This window comes from Hemibagrus wyckioides, linkage group LG02, assembly GCF_019097595.1.
Source record: "Hemibagrus wyckioides isolate EC202008001 linkage group LG02, SWU_Hwy_1.0, whole genome shotgun sequence".
Lineage (NCBI taxonomy): Eukaryota > Metazoa > Chordata > Actinopteri > Siluriformes > Bagridae > Hemibagrus > Hemibagrus wyckioides.
Window position 1 is genome coordinate 8,701,051 of NC_080711.1, and position 15,377 is coordinate 8,716,427.

The following is a 15,377-nucleotide window of genomic DNA, read 5'->3' on the forward strand; positions in this document are numbered from 1 at the left end:
TTTGTGTTTACAGTGTGCTAGGCCAGGTTTATTATATATGACGTCACATTTTTCCGAGTTGAAGATAATGAATTCCAAGTTGTAACTGACAGGAGGTTCATCCAGAACACAAATATTTCCAAACCTGTTTCCTCACAGAGTTAAACTCATGCTAAAGCCACGTCTTAACCCATTTTTTTTTTTTTTTTAAAAAAACGATGTTCTACAGATGTTCTAAGTTATTTGTACATAAAAAAATTCGACCATTGCACCTTTAAACCCTGGAGTTGAGTGCTCGTGCGCTTCGGCGCGTGCGTGCGCGCGCCCGACCGACCGACCGAGTGTCGTCACGCGCTTTAACCCGGACGTGAAGAAGCGCAACAGAAAAAAAAAAAATCCGATACGGTCGAAGAAAAGATTTTAAAAAAGGGGGTAAGTTTGAATAGGAAACTATATCATTAAAGATAACGCGTTTGAGTGTGGACAGAGGACAGATAACGAGCGCTTGTGCACGGAGAGGTTGTGTGCGCTGGAGAAGTGTGTAACTGCAGGTTAGCTACTTCTGCCAACTCTATTGTGTTTCTCTTATTATGAGCCAGCGGCTGTTTATCTGATTAGAGCTGAACGACGCCTCATTAAACTATTAAACCTGTCATTTCTCACTAACTTTGCTTCAGTGTGTGTCCTAACTGATAGCCGGGAACTGTTGCCTGGTATAAAAACTCCGCATCTGATTAGCCGGCTAGCTCGCTAAGCTAAGTGTGGACACTGTGTGTGACTTGCTAGCATTGTTGTTTGTGTTTTGACTCTAGCCTTAGCATGCACCTCGCGTGTGTTATTGCCGTGCTTTGACAAACCAGGCTCGTGCTTTTATTAAAATGTCTGACCGGTTAACGTGTGGTTATAGATTCCTAACGGCTGTTGGATTAATTAGCGAGCAAGTTATCTTTGTGTGTGTGTGTTAGGAGGCCTGGACGTCAGTGATGTAGCCATTGCCAAATAAAGAGCTGTGTTACTGTGTAGATGGAATGGCAGCTCCGCGCATGCGCACAAACCCCGCTCCATATCCTGCTAAATACCGAGATCTTTTTTCCCCCCTTGGTATGCGCAGTGCAGGGCTGCAGGGGAGCTCGCTGCCAGAAAGTGAGCTAGATTACGAGTTGAGACTGGACGGGTTAAATCAGTGCTGCATTGCAGAAATCAAGGTCCATCTAATGTAGACATGACATGGATCATCCACCATGTGGGAAATGAATGAAACAGGCAAGCAATGACAAAAGTAATCAGGGAGCTTGTTTGCTTTTGGGTTGCATATTGGTATTCATTATTCAAGTGTATCCACACACACCCCTCACACCTGTCACACCTGTTTGTACCACCCTTTTCTCATGCGTTATTTGATCATACCTAAGCAAGCTGATTGTGTGGGCCTGCTTGAATGTTAATGTTAAGGTAATGTAGCTTCGAAAGGCGTTATCTCTTTAATTTGGTGCTGGGGAAAGTTTTACCGTTCCTTTTATCTGGGTTAATATTAACACTTGCTCAAGCAAAGTCAGTCTCTGTATCAACCTCTTCAGAGCAGTACAGCGTTCAGTGTTAGACGTCATTTTCCCCCAGACCAATCCAGTGGCCCTCAAGGTGTCTGGGAAGCCTAGCTAGTTCTTCCATGACGTTTTGCGTTGATTTGTTGTTATATGTCGGAGACCGAGCTCTAAAGTCAACGCCGACCTGATGTGTTTTGAAAGTTTTAAACAATGTTCTTGGAGTAAGTCCATACTGAGGGGGTCAGTGGAGTTTATTGTACACTTTTAAAGGAGCCCCTTGCTATTGAAAGTTTGATAACTACTGCACTTGACTTATATGTTCCACTGTGGGGATGACGAGTAGTCGGATGGTGAGGGAAAAAAACAATTAGACAGGAAGTAAGAATGAAGACGAATAAACTTTGTTGAAATCAGTTCTACAACCAGCGATGCTGGGAAAATTTCCTTTGGTGTAATAGACCATTAATGCTTTAATACCACATAGTGTGAAGTGCTGTGTGTGTGTGTGTGTGTGTGTTAAATCCTACACTCGGCTGACTTTGAAACTTAAAAAAAATCTATAAAACTCTGTATGACAGCGTGGTTTCACAGCTGCAGGTTGCACATCACTATCCAATCCTCCAGATCAACAGAGTAAGCCACCTCAAAGAGTTTCTGGACGCTAAGCTGGACTGTAAGATGGTAGGGGAAAAAAAACACCTCCTTGACCAATCTTATCGTGAAAGGTTTGGTATGGGTGCAAGTTTTCATTCCAACCAAGCAGAGGCCACACCTCATAGTATTTTGAAAGCCAAGGTGAACTGATCAAACGGGTGGAATCAGGTGTGGCTCCTGCTTGATTTGCATGAAAACGTGCACCCCGTCCTTGTCGCTGCCGTAGACGTAGCTCCTGCCATTCATCAGTCTCAAAACGTTTCCCTGCCGCACCGTGACATTTCAAATGAATTGTAGCCTGAACTGATCTGCCCTCTTTTGTTTACTCACTGACAGTGTAGCTTAACCATTGAAACATTCAGACTGGATATGGAAGTTTAAAGCATTCTTTTCTGCATAAATAAACCGTCCTGAAACTCATTCAGTAGTCTGCAGCTTCTTTGAACTACATGTTGGCTAGTGAAAGGTAGTAGTAGTTGTGCAGTGTTTAGGTTTCTTATGTCAGGTGAATATTTTTGTATTTGTAGAGGCGGTACATATTACAGATGGGTGATGTGGCAAAAATATCACTTGAAGACTATCCTATACACAGAATATCATGATATTTAGTTTTTTTTTTACTGAGTACTAGGAATAGTTGTGCCCCATTTTAATAATCTGTACAAATCTCTACATTAAACTGTGCATTTTTTGTAAAGACATGGATGAGTGAGTTTGGTGTGGAGGAACTTGACTGGCCTGCACAGAGTCCTGACCTCAACCTGATAGAGCACCTTTGGGATGAATTAGAGCAGAGACTGAGAGCCAGATCTTCTCCTCCAACATCAGCGCCTGATCTCACAAATGCTCTTCTATTGGAATGGTCAAAAATTCCCATAAACACACTCTTAAACCTTGTGGAAAGCCTTCCTAAAAGAATTGAAGCTGTTATAGCTGCAAAGGGCAGGACAACTCCATATTAAATTCATGTGCATGTAAAGGCAGATGTCTTTAGTTTTATCCTGGCTCACAGTCTCCGCGCTAATTCATCCCAAAGGTGCTCTATCAGGTTAAGGTCAGGACTAAGTACAGGTTGGTCAAGTTCCTCCACACCAAACTCACTCATCCATGTCTTTATGGACCTTGCTTTGTGCACTGGTGTACAGTCATGTTGGAACAGGAAGGGGACATCACCAAACTGTTCCCACAAAGTTGGGAGCATGAAATTGTCCAAAATGTCCTGGTATGCTGAAGCATTAAGAGTTCCTTTCACTGGAACTAAGGGGCCAAGACCAACCCCTGAATTCTATGATTTGGAGGGGTGTCCCAAAACTTTTGGCAATATAGTGTATTTACTGACACAATACAGATGTTGCACAAGGAACATAAGACACAGTTTCATAACTTCTAATGAGTCAGTCAGTGTTCTAAATGTACTGACCTTTCCTGTGACGTCTCTGTGAAGTGTACTGAGATGAAATCGATCACAGTTTCAGTGTTACCCGGTCATCTCGCTCAGCCCTGGTGAGCATTTTGAGGCAGCGTCATATATCCTGACGCGCTCCAGTCATGTTTCTGAATTACAGAATAGGCAGTAATAAAAATAAGGCAGTGAAATTTTATTTACTGCTTGGACTTGGAGCTCGGGTAAGTATATGGCCTAATAAAACAAGCCTGGACCAATCTTTGCTGATATTAAACGTTGAGATATTGCGACCCTGTACAAATATTTTAACGCCTAAATATTCGAAGCTGGAAAACAGCCGGCGTTGTTGCGTTATTCCCGGTTCTGACGTCACGCATCACCAAACGATCCTCCCATTGCACGTTTGAAGGAGTTAATGAGCTCCATTTCATCCAGTCTTTTTAATCTTTTGCTGTTATGAACATGGCAGGTGAAATTAGAGTATGCTACAGGGACTATACTCTGATAAATAACTTGAGATGAGCGCAGAAGCACACGACGTCCTGCTGAAACACCGCCTGGCTCTCGCTTAAATCACCGTAACCAGTTCTTCATTCGGTCCCATCACTTTTACTTCAACTCGCTGTCATTCTCTATTATGTCTAATAATGTTTAAGTGAATTAGTCTTAACAAACCTACTACAGAGCAGCTGGGATGGCAAACACCACGTAGGAGTGTTGTGCATTAGTGTTATTTAGTGTGCTTGGGCTTTTTATTTTGGAAACTGTGTGTGCTTCTCTCATGCCTTGGTCAGTGTGGTTGTACTACACACTGCTTGTAAAGATTATATGCAGTGTGTGTGTGTGATATTTCTAAACAGCAGCAGAACAGTGAATATTATTAATTGTGTAACTGGACATGGCAAGTCGGACACTTTCCTGAAGCAGTTTGTGTTAAGTGATAGTGTTCATGATTTTTTACCAGCCTCTTCCTCAGGCTTTAGGACAAATAAAAATGTACACTTGATCTTGGTAAAGGAAGGATGAACTGGTTTTAAATGATTCATTCTGTAAAGCAGATGTGTGTATTGGGGCTGGGATGCTGTGGGACACAACAAATAAAGTTAAGGAAGCAGGCTGTGTGTGTGTGTGTCGTTCCTTTCTTCCTTCCAAATTCCTAACTTCCTGCCTTCCTTCTTCTCTTCTCTTTCCTTCCTTGCTTGAGCTGTAATGGCTGGCTATAAGCAGTAGTAACACCGGACGTGGGAGTCCTGCACACCTCTGCTGTGTAATTTCGTTACAGGATGTTTATTGGACCTGAATCTTAACACTTTCTTCATTTGTGCTTTTTGCATTCCTCTCCAGTTTTCCTGGTGCTAATTTTTCAAGTCTTGCACATTGTGCGGTTTCTCGTTGTTCATCAGGAACTGCAAGGTCTCAACTCTGTCTCTCAGCTCAGCAGCGTGGTAAATCCAAGACTTAACACAAACCTGTTTTCATATCAAACCCGAGCCGGCGGAATTACATTAGTTCCGCTTTTGCAAATCAGCTAAGCAGAACTATTCCTTGTGATATCCAGAAGCAAAAAATGATGCTTGTGAGTCATACAGGAGCTTTTTCCGTCCCTTTAATTATTAAACAACTCGATAATTTGATTGAACAACATCAATATTATTCCGAAGGTATGGCAGTTTTGGCTTCATGGAAAGGTAGGATCGGGAGAGGAAATGATGATACAGTTTCAGCTTTTGAGATGAATATTAAACCTCCAGGCCATGTAGCAAGAGACAGCGCTACTCCATCATTCCATAAAACTTCCATTTCAGGGGAAAGGGTACATGCCTTCAACTCTTATTTATGACGCACATGCATGCAGGAGTATTCTAATACTCCAAATCTACTTTGTTCACCTTTTCATAAGTTAGTTTGTTGTGTAGGTCAGCAGACGCCAGCATGTTGATGACTGTGTGTGTGTGTGTGTGTTACGTTTGCATATACAGCAGTGTAATTTGCTTCCTGCAGGAACATTGATCTGCTGCAGTTTATTCAGGGAAACTGTTAGGATTAAAACATAATCCTAATAATTTTACGTGCCTTGTGTATCGCAGTGATCCGAAAAAGGTGGTGCGGCGCGGCGTAGTCAAAAACAGATCATTCTGGTCAGCAGTGCAGTTTCCTTTCATTATGAGTAACAGCCAAGATAGTGATGTAACAACATGTTTATAACAACAGCGGTTTATGCATCCAAAGGACTTTCGGTATGGTCTCGTCTCCTGTGTGGAGGAGCTGCGGTGTGATTTAGGGGCCGTCCTGAGGGAGGGGTTTAAGGAATCTGTTCTTCCCTGTGATAGGAGAGAAACCCAGAGTAGATTTCTACTGCTGTAGCCCATTTACCTCAAAGTTAGACATATTGTGTCATCTGAGATGCTTGTGTGTGTGTGTGTGTGTGTGTGTGTGTGTGTGTGTGTGTGTGAGAATCACAAGAGTTCAACAGTCGCAGACCTGGATTGAAACCCGTCTTTGTTTGGACGGCATTAGTTTCTTCAGGCAGTTGATTATAGTGGTTAAGTGATTAGGTGGCAAATAAAATGCTGATTAAAAATGTAGATGGAAGTTCATGTCTGCTATACAAATAATGTTGCACCGGATCAGTATCTTTTAAGAAAAGCTTTTACTCTGAGCTTTCTTGGACAAGGAAAATCCGATCTTGGATCTGTGTGGGATTTTACATTTCAGATTGGAAGCTCCATCCAGGACAGCCAATCTTTTTCATATTATAAATAGTGTGACATAACACTTATGAAACAGACTCAAAAACACCTACAATATTACCCTTATCAATAAAAAAAAAAAAAAAAAAAGGCTTGTTGGAATCTTTCCTGACCCCACACATTACCAGTTTTAGGAGTTGCGCTGTCTGATAAAGAAATGTGGCAGAACTACGGCAGTGACTGCATTAATTTCCCCCGAAAGGATTTAATCATAAACATGGTTTCTAAAGTTTGCCTTCCAACTCGAAAAGTCAGTAGAACAGCAGAATTATTCCATGAAGATTTTTGGTGTTAAAACGAACCACTAAAGTGATGAACTCGATCAGTTTACATTTCGAATTGGAAATCAACCAAAGGTTAATATTCTCCGTTTAAATAGCACAGAGTGTGTGTGTGTGTGTGTGTGTGTGTGTGTGTGTGTGTGCGCCTGCGTGTAAGAGAGAGGAATATGAGCGTTTAAACTCCATGGCCGAGAATAGGCTCATTTCTCACAGGCGATTGCTGGTGAGGAAATACAGCCCAAATTGAATTAGTTTACATGAGGGGATGAAAATTGAAATATGGATTGGGGTTGCAAATGCCTGTCTGCGCTCTCATATATGGGATGAAATATATTATTGCGCTCTCATATTGCATGTGCCGGTGCATTTTATTTTTTTTTTTTTTCTGAAGCAGCGTTGGTGGTGCTGGTTTTCTTAGTTATGTAGGTATAATAAATGCTGTTGATATTTAAGTAGTTTGTGTCTTAGGGAATCCAGATGCATTTGTTTGATGGGTTTATCAACCCAGGCGAGGAGGCAGATTTTATCTTTGGGAAACTATTATAGAAAGCTCATTTGTTTTATCAGATATGTATGCAGCTCTCACTTTGTATATCCACGAATCTGCATCCTGCATGTGGAAGCTCTTTCAGATTAAAGGCTGGACTATAATCGATTTCCTCCAAGTATGTGCAAAGATGGCCGCCGTGTGTGTCCTGCGGTCATTTGGTGCGTCACTAGCGCATGTCTTCAAAATAGCCGTGGCAGTTTAGCACAATATAAAACTGTTTCCGCAAATTAATGTTGTCTCAAATCAAATCATACATACTATTCTGGACTGTTCTCGAGTGCTAACACTTAGAATTTTTTATGACAATATGCTTTGAATTTTAAAATCCTCTCACACAGCCTTCAAACCTACAGCACGGACAACATGCACATGAATGGAATATGGAGTTGGTCCGAATTTTGCAGCTTCAACTCTTCTGGGAAGGCTCTCCACAAGGTTTTGGAGTGTGTTTATGGGAATTTTTGATCATTCCTCTAGAAGAGCATTTGTGAGGTCAGGAACTGATGTTGGAGGAGAAGATCTGGCTCGCAGTCTTCGCTCTAATTCATCCCAAAGGTGTTCTATCAGGTTGAGGACAGGACTCGAGTTCCTCCACACCAAACTCACTCATCCATGTCTTCATGGACCTTGCTTTGTGCACTGGTGCGCAGTCATGTTGGAACAGGAAGGGGACATCACCAAGCTGTTCCCACAAAGTTGGGAGCATGAAATTGTCCAAAATGTCCTGGTATGCTGAAGCATTAAGAGTTAAGAGACAGGGTCTGAATTTAGTTTTTTAACCTGAGGTGGATTCTCTCCTTTCCTCTTACATGGATAACATTTTGGGGGATTGGGGTGGGGATAAAGGCTTTGGGAGAGAATAATTATTACCACAATTAATCATCTTCATTTATTTATGTCTACAGGTTGTTATCTGTGTATTTTCAGTTCTTAGCATTTGTCAAAACTTTTGACAAGACATTTGCTGTCTTCTCCTCCAAATGAACGTGAACAACCCTGTATAAGGTATATAGCTCGCTCACGTCCACTCACACTTAAATCAATTCATTTGTAATGATTCAGATCATTTTACACACGTGACCTGCTTCGTTGTTCCGAGCTGCTTTGATTTTTATGCACCGAATAAATAAGGGAAAGTCTCGGCTTTCGAAGGATATCGTTTTCTTTTCATGCTTCATTTATTTCTTGAGGAAATTACTTCGAACAATTCCAAATTAATTCATTAATAATACTTTAAGGAAAATGTAATGCGTAGGATATACACCAAGCTGTTGGTGTCTTCCCAGAGTTAAAATATGGAGTGAACGAGAGATGATGAATTTCAGCAAGCAGTACTCTATATTTTAACATAATGTCTGATGTTTGCTCATGTTTATTTTTCTTTATAACATGTATTTAAGACAAGGAGATGATCCATTTACTTCTGCTTCTTGCTGAAGCTTTGAGTCAGCAGCTGTGTTGTACCACACCATAAAGAGCATCGAAACAGCATTTGGGTTTGAAGTTTGGGATTTCTATATAAACTGTTCATCATGTTCAGTCTTCATCTGGCTGCGGGTAATGTTCTGGCTTTGTGTCACTTATACCTTCAGCCTTGAAAACTTTAGCCTTTCATAAAATGAGAAATACTGCAAAACTACGTGCAGAAATTGCTACAAACAGAGGTTTAATATTGTAAACAAAATGTAGTTCATTATGTCATAGACAAATAAATACTTTTATAAATTCTCCCAAAAAACCCGAGACGTCATTCAAACAGGAGACGGAGCGCCGAGGTCGGCTAAAATGCCCAGTTGTCTCTGCTCGGGCATTATAGAGTCATTCAGTGTCCTTTGAAAACCGCTGTCGTATTTGCTTGGGCTGTTCATTTACAGCTATCTGATGCAGGAGTTTTATCACAGGTATCTTTTATTTACAGACCCTGGACTAAGAGACTGACAGGATGAATGGCGCCGATCTGATATTTTCTGTAGCGAGCTGTTATGCATAATTTCCCTCTACTGAGTGAGCGTGTAAGGGTCGGCAAATCTGCTTCCACCCACTGAAGTGATTTTTTTTCAAATAACATTCACGGTCCTGGACAGTGAGTGACCTAACACAGTCAGATAAATTTGGACTTTGACCGGTCATTGTTTAAAAACAAACTAACAAAACTTGATAACTACGGCTTGTGAAGCACTCAGCTCTTTAAGGCATGGGCATGTAGGCTCAGTGCATCTCGTCATGGTGGTTTAGGTGTAGATATACATGACATGCTTTAAGATTTTGGGACACGAGTGCCTTTGTGCCACTGCATGCTGCAGCTATCCCATAAACCCCCTCTCTCCATCAGGAGGCTTTAACGCAGAAACGTAAAGCAGACTTTACACAACATCATGCAACAAACTGCTCATAATAAAGATCTGGTGGATTTTCCATTTCAAGCACAAGTTTCTTCGTCGCCTTCATCTTCCCTTTATTTCCCTAACTTCCTTGAAGTCCGCCGGTGATTCGCTCATAATTGACATCCTCCTGTCTCGCACTGCGCTGCTCATTTAATGCACAAATTCTGTCTCCGGCACAAATGTTCACTTTCCGAACCACTTCTGTTTTCCAGACATTTCTCCTGTTCTTGTGTAGTTTGTCTACTCCGAAAGTGGCAGCATGTCCCAGTCATTAAGATTTCCTCCTTATTTCCGGTGATGTCCTGGCATCTGTTCTCTCCTATAAATACTCAGGAAAATCTCCACAAGAGTTTGTGTTTAACCCTTTCCTCACTGAATATGGCTGGTCGTCTGTATGGTTTCTGTAACTGGCTTTCTCTCCTTCACCGCACACACACACACACACACACACACACCCTCTCACTCTCTCTCTCTCTCTCTCTCTCTCTCTCTCTCTCTCTCAGACTTATTGTGTTTCGTTTTGACCTGTCAGGTCTGATCTCTTCATTAGTATTCATGTAAATGGAAGATTGCTGCAGATATGACGGATGGTATTTAAAGAGGGAGAAAAGGCAAGAGCGTGTGTGTGTGTGTGTGTGTGTGTGTGTGAGAGAGTGACTGGGAAAACGAAAGGGCAAGAGATTGCGAGGAGATATGAAGAAGCGGCATTTCTACACCTTCAACAATTTTGCGCGTGTGAGATTTTGCCGGATATGCACAACGGGTGGCATTTGAGTTTTAGCCTTAGCCCTGTTGTGTAGGTGTGTGTGTGTGTGTGTGTTTCTGCTTTACTGTGGTTGACCTCAGCCATTAGAGCATGTAGAGAAACTGGTGTGTTGTCGACAGTCACATGCTTACGGTAAAAGTAATCGTAGGAAAAGAGCAGGTGTGAGGGAGGGAGAGCGAGCCACTATTGCCTGATTGAAATCAATACTTCATATGGTTGTGAAATTGCCTTTTTGTTTTTGAGGAATGAGAGAGAGAGAGTGCAGTACGTGTTGCGTCGCACCTTTCAACTAACACGTCATGACTATACAAAAGGTCCTCGGTGTTTAAGAGCTTGCTCGTCAATGATCTTTAAATCCTTGCTCGCTTTGTATTATTATTTAGAGAATTATTTATTTATTTTTTGACCACACACACACTGTCCAACCATGAGCACCATTATTATTTTCCTTAAAATCACTTGTTTTGCAAGAACTCTGTTACAGAGTTAGGCTTGTGTTCAGACACAAAGTGAATTATTTACTCTACAAGTATGACATCAGTACATGTTTAATCAGGAGATCTTTAATGGAGAGCTTAATTGATTCAGAGATCAGTGTGAGGGATGTGCTGTAACCTGTTTCACAAACATGAAATATGTGCGTCACACACTTTTCCTTTTTTTTATATATATATATATATATATATATATATATATATATATATATATATATATATATATATATATATATATATATATATATATATATATTTGTTTGTACTTGTGTATTCATGAATCCGTATATCTTCATTTGGATGTGTTTGCCTTCGTGTGTGTGTGTGTTTGTCTCTTTCTGTGTGTGTTTTTCCTTGCGTGTGTGCCTGCAGAGGCTAAATGAATGGCAGTGTTTCAGTGTAACCTGAGTTTCAGTGTAATAGATGTGAAAGCAGGAAATGGCATATGTATATAAACGCACAAGTCTGAGGATGATGAGCCGAGGAACGTTCTCGTCTCCTCTCCTCCACTCCTCTTCCTTCTTCTGGTTCCAGCTGCATTAATGCACTGCCAGTCTGGCAGCAGAAGCTGAAATCTCACAACAAGGAATATAATCTCTCTGAACATCTGAAAGAGAAACTTTCTCGATACGGCTTGGACAGCGTTCAGCTAACGGTAGCCTATGTTTTTCCGGCACGGGCTCAAAGAGGGAAGAAGACGTTCCCTGCAGGTGCTGGCGTAAATTGTGTTTTTGCTGAGTGTTGGCAGCTAGCTGAACACACACGGTTTTACTTCCACACACACACACGCACTGATGCAGCGTGAGACGAGCGCTGTTGTGAAACCTGTGGAAGACAGCTGTGAGGAAGCCGTGTGATCTCCAATCCACCGACACTTCAGAAAGCCTCGGCGCTGGGAGACGGTCATCTGCAGGCTCATTTGTGAAACCAAGCTCAAATGTCACCAAAACAGCATCACTAATAAGCTCTTCAGCTTTGAACAGACAAGAGGCAAGAAACACACTTCTTGTTCCTCATAAGCAAGGCTTTGAAGCTGATTTTCTATTTAATTGTCACTTTGCGGGAATTGTGGGCTTTAATTTGCTGTAAGGACACGCAGTTTGAGGACGTTCGAACGCTTCGTTAGATACAAGTTTGTTTCGCTGTCTAAACAAAATGTTCAGATCTGGCTCTGAGTTCTAGATGTTTTTGTTGTAAAGTCTTTCTGAAGGACGAAAGATTTGGGTTATTTGATGCAGAACAAGGCATAGAAGAGTCTATTATTTCTGTACATCATGTTTGTTTAAATGTCTTGCTTAGCCGTTCACGCCTGGCCTTTTCATACGTCTCGCATGTGGCTTTGCCAAATATTTCCAAATGCAACACTTCAAAAATAGACCAAGCTGTGATTAAGAGGCCAAGCACTTTCTGACCTGACCTTCTTAGCGATGGAGGAACAGCAGAAGGCACTGAAAAGCATGGCTTGTTTGCATGGAGATACTAAACCTGAAGGCAAAAAAAAAATAGTCAAACATATGCCGAGACATGCCCTCACTTCCTGTTTGACGACTTTGCCATCAATAATCCATCCTGCATATCCAAAAAATCTGAGCAGCAACCGTAGTCTGGATTGGAAGCAAAGCAAACTCGGAACTTTCTGCTCGGCAAAATTCACCAAACTTTCAGAGAAAAAAGATGAATCGCAGTGTTCACAGATTTGTAATATATAACGCCACCTAGTGGAGAATTTAGACCAGATTCTTTCTGCTAACTCAGTTCAGTCACAAGCTGTCAAAATCTGTAGATGATTTAGTGAAAATATCAGGGGAATAACACTCTCTGTATCTGATCAGCATAAAGAATCTCATTTCTGTTTCATTTCCACATGAAAATTCCTTTAGCAGCACGGATAACACTGTGGTTCTTCCACGGCGTCCAGGATGCGGGAGGACGCATTAGTATTTAGCTGCATGTGTCCCTGTCCACCTCTGCATGTGGTGTATCCATGCGCAGGACCTCATTTACACTTGTACTCTGCGCTGACCAATTTAGACACATGCTAATACCTGGTCTAATCAGGGCCTGTGTGTGTATGTCTCAGTCCATTGCAAGAGCATGCTCGCTCTCTCGCTCTCTCTCTCTCTCTCGCTCTCTCTCTCTCTCTCTCTCTCTTGATGTGAAATATCGCTTGTTTCCCCACTTGTGTGGTAATGAGCTTGATGAATATTCATGAAGTGTAGCAGTTTCCAGCACGTGCTTTCAGGTTCCTCTGAAATCCTGTCTGTGTGTATGAGAGAGAGAGGCGGGGAAGAGAGAGAGAGAGGATGCTCTCTAGGATTAAGGAAGGTGTGTGTGCGAGAGAGAGAGGTGTGTGTGTGTGAGGAAGACGTTAAATCTGTGTGTGTAGTGCAGCAGGAGGTGGGATTTAAGTGTGTGTGTGTGCGTGTGTGAAACTTGCTGTTGTAATTATAGCTAGTAAGCACCTTTAGCTACTATTGTAAATGTACTAAACCTGCTTCGCCGTCGCTTGTACCACACTGCAGGACCGCACGTAGTCAAGCTTTTGATCTAGTGTCCAGCTTCCCTTAAATGCAGACCAGCGAGTTTGTGGTGTGCAGGTGGTTTGTCTATTTTCAGCCTGAGAGGTCAGTCCTGCAAAGATTAGTTGAAAACAGATGCCCACTGAGTGACAGGTGTACTAGTGTGTTCTGTCCACGTCAGCTGGAAGACACTCGGCAAGACAGACAAGCTGACATTCTTATAGAAATAACAAATGAAGCTGAATTGAGGTTCTACTATATATATATATATATATATATATATATATATATATATATATATATATATATATATATATATATATATATATATATATATACACACACACATTATATATAAAATACATTCAGATCAGGCGTAACATTATGACCGCCTGACTATTATTGTGTTGGTCCCCCTTTTGCTACCGAAACAGTCCTGACCCGTCATGCACTGTGTATTCTGACACCTTTCTATCAGAACCAGCATTAACCTCTTCAGCAATTTGAGCAACAGTAGCTCGTCTGTTGGATCGGACCACACAGGCCATCCTTCGCTCCCCACGTGCATCAATAAGCCTTGGCCACCCGTGACCCTGTCGCTGGTTCACCACTGTAGATACTGACCACTGCAGACCAGGAACTCACCACAAGAGCTGCAGTTTTGGAGATGCTCTGATCCAGTGGTCTAGGCATCACAATTTGGCCCTTCATCAAACTCGCTCAAATCCTTACACTTGTCCATTTTTCCTGCTTCTAACATCAACTTTGAGGACAAAATGTTCACTTGCTGCCTAATATATCCCACCCACTAACAGGTGCCATGATGAGGAGATCATCAGTGTTATTCACTTCACCTCTCAGTGCTCATAATGTTATGCCTGATCGGTGTACATAATGTATTATATATTAAATTACTAAACAAATTTAGTTATAGTAATATGTAAGTGTATGAAGTGATAGCACTAGTATGCTAGTTAGGTGATGATGATGGGGTCTATAGTTAGCAGGAGTGTTTATTATTATTGTGTTTGTGTGCACACGAGTCTTCTCAGTTCTCTAAATTACAAATCAGTGCTTTTTGTTTGACTCAGACCGCTAAGTGATCACACTGTCTCTAGTTCACTATGTTAATCGGTGGGTTTTGATTCAGGCCAGCGAGATTCCTACTCGAAATAATTACATTATCATTAAATTAATTATCACTAAATATTTGGTGAGGAATATTGCGTTCGTGGTTCAGGGTGAGAGCTCTGCTGATTGCAGGGGTCCCACTCGAGTGATTGTGTGCCCAAGGTGAGAGCGAAATTGCAAGCCATTGTTGGTACTCCTGCATGTACTCCTGCTCGGATGGAACAAAACGTTTTTATTGCGCTGACGCTAATGCATGTGCACGCTGGGCGCACTTGTCATTAGGCTACGTATTATTAATTACAAATGCAACCATCAGGTTATTTTTGTTTTATTTAATATGATCAATATTGGAGCTTCTATTGAATGTAAAACCTTTCAGTTGTAAAATCTCTGTGCTTAATTAAGGATCGTGCGTTTCTATATAATTGAACAAATGAATAATTTTGCAATGTGCTGCTGCGGCTGGTCAAGCAAATGTTTCTGCTTCATTTCTTTGTAGTTTGACGCTATCGTAAAGCTTATTTATTTTGATATAACTATATTTAAGACATTTTTTCCGATTAAAAACCTGTTTATAATAATGTGCTTTGACCAAAGCCATGCTGATGATTGTGGGCTATAACTCCTCCCTGAACTGACCGCTTGCCCTGTATCTCGCTCTCTCTCTGGCTGTAGGTCAGCGCCGATGTATTTTTTGGTCAGAGCTCCTTTCACACTGCATGACTTTGAGTCTGGATATTTTGAATGCCAGTTATTTCACAGGTGTCGGCAATGTCTTGGTCAGATCGCGTCTTTGGTCATTCACACTGTGCGATCGTCACTCGCGTGCACGAGCTCCACTTTGCCTTTGATTTCAGGCATTTTTCGTGGCTAAAATCGTGCAGCGTGAACTCGGCATTAGTTGACACAGGAGTAGTGGT

General features: G+C 41.6%; 1 protein-coding gene across 9 annotated transcripts in view; it reads left to right on the forward strand.

The window, feature by feature from the left end:
• Positions 1 to 271: 271 nt before the first annotated feature.
• The window catches only part of spop (speckle type BTB/POZ protein), a 108,431-nt gene continuing 93,325 nt past the window's right edge, over positions 272 to 15,377 (forward strand). For 8 of the 9 annotated variants that reach the window (XM_058412343.1, XM_058412369.1, XM_058412352.1 and 5 more), the window contains exon 1: positions 272 to 411. The gene's annotated coding sequence lies outside the window, so the exon portion shown is untranslated. The other variant, XM_058412377.1, reaches the window with a different exon arrangement.